The following is a 6853-nucleotide window of genomic DNA, read 5'->3' as shown; positions in this document are numbered from 1 at the left end:
CTTCCCGCCGCCACCCGCGGGAGGAACCGCGGCACCCCCGCTGTGCTCCCCGCGCCCGTGGCCTGGGAGGAAGGTGCTGTGGGAGGTGTCGGTCACCGACGGACACGGAGGGCTGAAACCCCTGAAATGCCCCAAGATCCGGTGGCTGGATGGTGCCCCTGAGCAGGCGACTCCTGCTCTCGGACAGGTACTTTATAACACCTTGTCACCGGGACTGGGAGCTCAGGGAGTCATAAAGGTTCTGTGGTCCCCTGGGGTTAAATGAAGGGGAGACGACCCCAGATGACCCTTTAAAATGTTGTACTTGCAGTAGAAACAGCTTAAACTTGGAAGGGGTAATAAGTGATGTGGTCTCATAAATCTATAAGAGAGAAAAGAAAAAGAGAAAGGAGAGAAAGAAAGTCAAAGAAACCCCATCACCATGTTACCATAAATTCGGTCACAAAGGAACCCTCTAAGATTTGGTAACAACCACCCAGCGTTATCTCAGGACTGGTAATCTTGGGTGGTTGGTGCACACAGAGCAGAGTTTTCTGTCACCTTTAAATTAATCTTATCAGCTGATTAACATGATTGACAAAGAGGCAGGTATTCCATGAACTCATTTCCATGAGAGGAGAGGAAAAGGTGTGTGTTGAGGGGAATGGGGTGTACCAGCCCCCTCATCCAGTTGAGTCGGTCGGTGGTTGTACTCGCTCTGCTGCTTTTACTTCACCCCAGTTTGCACAGATTTTTGCTGACTTTGTGCTTTTTGAGCAATCATCCAGCTTCTGGGGCAGAATGCTCCCCTCTTATCAGTCCTTATCACCTCTTCAGTGGTGAAGTTGTGAGCAAGGCCTGGATCCTGTCAGGCTGACACAATGGTGCTGGGGATGAGTGGTCCTTGGGCTTGATGAGAAACATTGGTACAGGCTACAATTCCCCCCTTTGAGACTCATCTAAGGAGTTTGTCAATGCAACTGCAAGGGACTGTGGATGTGCACCCTTCAATACACTTTGAGCTTCCCTGTGCAGCATTCCTGAGGCTAATCACAACGGCCACAGCTTGTCCTTGAGGTTTTCTGTGTAGATGAATGTTTGGGGCATTCCTTCCTTCAGTTCCATACACACGTGCGATGCCCAGTGTCCTCGGGCGGTGCACTGCTGGGCTGAGCACAAGCCCCGTCTCTGGCTGGACAACACACGGGTGTCATGTTTGGGGCTGCAGCAAGCCAGGGGATCGTCTGCCTGAAATGGCTTTGCAGGAGGAACAGTGCCAGGGCTGTCGGAGGAGACCTGCGCCTTCCGTACCCACGACGGAGCCCTGCATATGTGGCTGGGATTGGTGGGTTAATCCCTGCTTGATTGGGCCCCTCAGGCACCTGCCCTGTGTTTAAACATCAGATGTCCGCCTGAAATGCCGAGTGGCCCCATCTGAGCACATTCTGCTTAGCTGAGAATTAAGATCTGAGTCATTTTTCTCACAACAGGTTGAGTTACCTGGCTGAAGCGATAATAATTAACTTTCAGTATAAACAATAAATTGAGTGTATTAATTTCTATGGGGGAAAAATGCAGCATTTGCATTTAAATTAACTTTCCACACTGCTGCACAGTTACATATGTGTTGATTTCCCTCTAAAGTTAAAAGTATATGTAAATACTTCCCAGTCTGGTGTATCAGAGAAGTTACGGCACAGCGCTGTTGCACTTCTTGCCCCATGGGAGCGTGCCAGCTCTGGGACAGTGCAGCCCATCAGAACAAGGTGGGTTTCAGGAGCAGGAGGACCATATGGCTTGAAGGTGCCTGTGATACCCCAGGAGCAGACTCAGGCACTGGACCTGGTCGGGGTGTGCAGAGTCACTCTGTTCCAGCCTGGCGTTTTGCTGCTCACTGTGATGTGCAGAGCATGGAGTGGGGGGCTGCAGGGGAGCCCAGCTACCCCCTCCTGAGCCGAGACCTGAGCTGCAGCTCTCCCCAGAACTCCTAGAGCTTGGACACAGTAGTGGTGTCTGAGGTGTCTGCCTGGTGGGTCCTGCTGATGCCTCTTGCTGAAGGATGTCATAGGGCTTCGGAGACAAGCCACATGATAAAAAAGGAGGTGGAGGTAAAATCGCATATTTGTGTTTTCCTTTCTCGGCATTCAGGTAAAAAAAAAGGTTTCTGCCAAAGCTGTGCTGAGTCTGGTTTTGCATGACGCTGTCCTGTCAGGTAGTGGCATGAGGGCCATGTCATGATGGCTCTGTTGTGACTGTGGCCCGAGCTTGCCCTGCCTGTGTCCGCAGGGTTTGCTGATGGCTGGAGGCAAGAGAAGGTGAACCCCAGAGCACAGTCATAGCTGTGGACATGCTGGGGGTGAGCTCCATTTCTTTTCTTTTTCTTTGTCCAACACTTTACAGAACAGAAGGGTCCTCTGGCCCCTGTGAAGGGCATTTGTACGTGTGGGAGTTTATCCCTTGGAAACCACTGAATTATTTTCAGTTGGTATTTCCAAATTTAAAGTGAGCTGAATCACCAGGGACCTTTAAGGAAGAATTCACTGTATTTTTGGGAACACATCCTTCAATCTTTCTCTGGACTGAAGTTGGTGACACTTTATCTGAGAAAGGCAAGGCTTGAGATAAACGTTTCAAAGCATTTTACAAATGAGCTAAAGCTGGTTTTTGAAAGGTGGATACTTTTGTCTGCACTATATTGTAGAACCATTCAGAGGATCCTATTAGTGAGATCTGTACAAAAGTGCTATAAAGATTTTTCTCCACCAAGATTTCTGCCAGAAGAGAAAAGGGAGGGAGGAAAGTGGAGGTAAACTCACCATTTGGGTTTTAAATACCACTTGCTTCTTGGCATTTAGAGTCCCATTGTGCTTTTAGCTTAGTTTACTACCTTGCTAGTTACCAAAAAGGACGTTAAAATGTATATTTATGGTCTGTGCATTGCACTGTAATTATCTGCCAGGTCCACTTGAGCACTGGCTCGTGAATCTAACATCATATGCAAATGAAAGGATAGTTGATTTGCATGATGATTTGCATGTGCGTGCACAGTTTCTAGATGCAAACTGCTTGACACAGAGGTGGCTGTGATCCACATAGCTTGCACTGTGCCCTGGCTGCTGGGGGTAAAGGAGCAGATGTGGCCCTTCGCTGCATGGCCCCAGTGTCCCTCTGGGGAGTCCCTGGGCCCTGCTGGGGTGGGGGGGCTCAGCTGCAACCCCAGGATGGGGGACACATGGGGACAAGTATATCATTGGAGACTGCTCTGCAGATCCAGTGCTCCCCATGTCATAAGTGAGCTTCATGAGCAGCTTCACAAGCAGGCAGCCACGTTTCAGTCCGTGTCTGGGGGATCGGGGATGTGTGTGGTTGCCTTGCAGCTCTGGGGCGTGCTTGCAGCAGGGCGATGCCTTGTCGGTGCACCTTCCTGAGACCTCACATATAGAATAACTGTGCTTTAAAAAACATCTAGTTTGGCTATTTCTGAGTATTTTGCCGTGTGTTTTTGTCCTGATGCCAGGGTCAGTTATTGCATTGCACAAGAATTGAACTTTCTCCAGAATTCTTTTCTCAGCACTTCTTAATAATGAGATTTGGGTATTTTATTAGAAAGGAAACCCAGCAAAGATGATACAAAGAGCATGATAGCAAACAAATGATTTCTAAATAATTTTTCCTCAAGATTGACTCTAAATCTCATCCAAGACAGTTATTACAGCTGAAATTCACTGACTTTGTGCCCAAGATCAGAGATTTGATGCATTTTCAGAGGAACTAGTCAAACAATGGCAACAGTGGAGGAATGAAGCTGATCTGTAATCTGGGGCCCTCAACATCAGAAGGACACGGACCGGCTCAAGCAGGTCCAGAGGAGGACACCTAGAAGATGGGGGGGCTGGAGCACCTCCCTGTGAGGGCAGGCTGAGAGAGTTGGGGGTGTTCAGCCTGGAGAAGAGAAGGCTCCGGGGAGACCTTAGAGCGGCCTCCCAGTACTTAAAGGGGCTACAGGAAAGGAGGGAATGACTCTGCATCAGGGGGTGTAGGGGTAGGAGGAGAGCTAATGGTTTTAAACTGAACAAGGGCAGATTTAGATTAGCTATAAGGAAGAAATTCTTCCCTGTGAGGGGGGTGAGGTTGCCCAGAGAAGCTGTGACTGCCCCCTCCCTGGAAGGGTTCCAGGCCAGGTTGGACGGGGCTTTGGGCAACCTGGGCTAGTGGAAGGTGTCCCTGCCTGTGGCAGGGAGGTTGGGACTGGATGGGCTTTAAAGGTCCCTTCCTATCCAAACCAGTCTATGATTTTTGTAGTATCATGTATCTTCAATAAGATAGATAATGTAGACATATATAAATAGATCTAGATATCCAGAGAGAGAGAGAGAATATAGAATTGGTGTCCTGTCTGCAATTTAGAGTCTTCATCTGGGGTGGGCTGTAACTTCTGAAAATCCCTTGGAGCTGTTTTCTGCCATTATTTCTGGGCCAATATTTTCTTTGGGAAAACCAAGATTAAAAAGGCTTTTTTTCACCTTCTGAAACTGTTTTTGGCTTGATCTGGCACCATGGGGGATGCTGGTGTGATGCACGAGGCAGAGATCCCGGCGGCTTCGCAGCCACATCTTGGACTCAGTGGCAAATGGGCTCCTTCATTCCCCAACCCCACTTTTTAATGGGCTGAGGGCAGAGAATTTTTTCGTTAAGTGCAAACCCAAAGAAGACAAACAGAGGGCTGGGTGGAAAACATTGAACTAACTGGCCCTGGTCTTCCTTGGTGAAGAGAAATAGCACCGCACTTATTTTTAACTTTGCAAATGCTTCTGGCGCTGGGAGCGTGGCAGTGCCCCGAGGACTTGACAACTGCTCTGAAGTGCTGAAACGAAACCTTGGCCTCCTCCAGTCATCTTTCTGGTAATTAATTGTCAAATGTTCAGGGGGTAATTTGCTTTTTATTTAGGTAGATCAAATAATTCAATGCTTAGATGGATTCAACAACCATTCACTGTATGTGCTAAAGATGCACCTAAGGGCAGTCTGTCACTTGTCGTGCTTATAGCTAATGAATGAAAAAATGTCATAGAAAAGAAATGTAAAGGAAACAGTGGCAGAATTTAGAGTGATTAATGCTTTGAACCCAGACTTGAAGTACAGCAAGTGTTTTCAGTCTTGCTGACTGAATTAAATAATCCAAATTAGTAATGCATTTTAATATTTCTTTTTTCCTGTGTAAAGACATTAAAGTGCTTTTAGCAAATGAAGTAAAGATTTTTCATCCATGTTTGAAACAAAAATGAGCACTGTGCCATGGCATGCCCAAAGCCTGCAGCAAGCTCATGGCGTGGGTCGTGCGTGGCCCTCCCAGCAGCCTCTCTCGTACCGCCTGTGGGTCTGACTGCCCTGAAAAGGGCTCTGGGTGCTCCGGGTGACAGCGGCTATCTGCACGCACCCATGAGTGGTGCTGTGGAGCCAGTGTTGAACTTGGGGTCGTTATCTGTCCCTCAGAGAGAGGAGCATCCCTTCCCGCTGAGAGCCAGGGCCCTGTGGGGTGGTCTGGGAGTTTTTCCTCCCAGGTGCCCTCAGCTCTGGCCTCTACAGGGCTTGCTGCTGCCGGGGGAGCAAACGTGGCCTGCGTCACAAGCAGAGGTTTTCCTGAGTGGGTGCACATGTGTTTTGGGGACATTCTCTGTGAGCATGTGTTTCATTTCCTCTGGAGAAGGGAAAGGATTTGCTAGTTGAGATTGATTCTTGAAACTGGCAAAGTGTTTTTTTTGAAAAGTAAATTCCCCTGGATCTGCCTGGTGACAGCTAGTCAGCAGGGCGGGGGGGGACGGGGGATGGCACCGGGACCAGTTAGCGCTGCTGCAGTACGTGCTGGGTTTCAGGCCATGACATCCTCCTGCGTCGGGATATCTGCGAGGCAGGAGCGGTTTTTGCAGAGCCACCCCCAGCGCCTACAGGGCAGGTTTCAGTGCTGGATGGCAGCTGCAGAAGCCCCAGCAGCCTCAGACTGCTCCACTGGGGAAGCTGTACTGTGTCCTGTGCCTAAGCAAGCCTCTGTAGCAGAGGGAAAAATAAGAATATTTCTCCAACTTTTTTTTTTTTTTTTTTTTTTAAACTTCTTAATATATACCTACAGGCTCACTCTCTATGGAAACAGTGGAAACCAGATTTTAGCAGGCCTTGGGGACTGCAGCATTATCCATCTTCTGTAAATACTGTAAAGCTGTGTGGAGTTGGAAACACTTATGATTGCAGCTCAGCTGAACAACAGCGCTGCCCTCCTGGTGTGCTTCAGGATCACTTCACTTGTCAGCTGGGTGGAAGGCAATAGCTGTTGGAGCATTTTGCTGCAAGTGTTTCTTGAGAACGAAATGCAGGAAATGGAATGTACTGGATTTTAAATACATCTCATGCATCGAGATCAGTGAGTGTTGCAGGGAAACTAGTATTGCTCCATACCACAGAGATGCTTCTTTCCTACCCAGAGATCTTCCAGAGACTTAGGCTTGGAGTACTTGACGCTACAGAATTAATGGAAGCCTGTGTCTTGGAAATGAAGCTCCAGCAGTGGAGCAAAACTTACCCCAGCCCTTTAAATCTGATAATGCCGGTTGTCAGCATCCAAAGGCCAGACACTCTCTTGACAGCTCTTAATTCCACCCGAGTGGCCATCAGTATGAATAAGACACGTCTCTGTGGACATGCAAATGTGTTCGGTCCTATTTAACGAAGATAAATGTCTTAATTAAGATAACCAACTGCCTGGGGGATTTTGAAAATTAGATGAGCGTGAGCTCCGGAGTGAGAGCTTGGCGCAGATGCTTTGGTGGCTCTTCCAGAGAACCGCAGTCTCTGACGGCCCTGACGGGATGCGGCTCTGCAG

This window comes from Athene cunicularia, assembly GCF_003259725.1.
Source record: "Athene cunicularia isolate RWA chromosome 12 unlocalized genomic scaffold, athCun1 chr12_part1, whole genome shotgun sequence".
Lineage (NCBI taxonomy): Eukaryota > Metazoa > Chordata > Aves > Strigiformes > Strigidae > Athene > Athene cunicularia.
The sequence above is the reverse complement of the archived record's forward strand: the minus strand, read 5'-3'. Positions refer to the sequence as shown.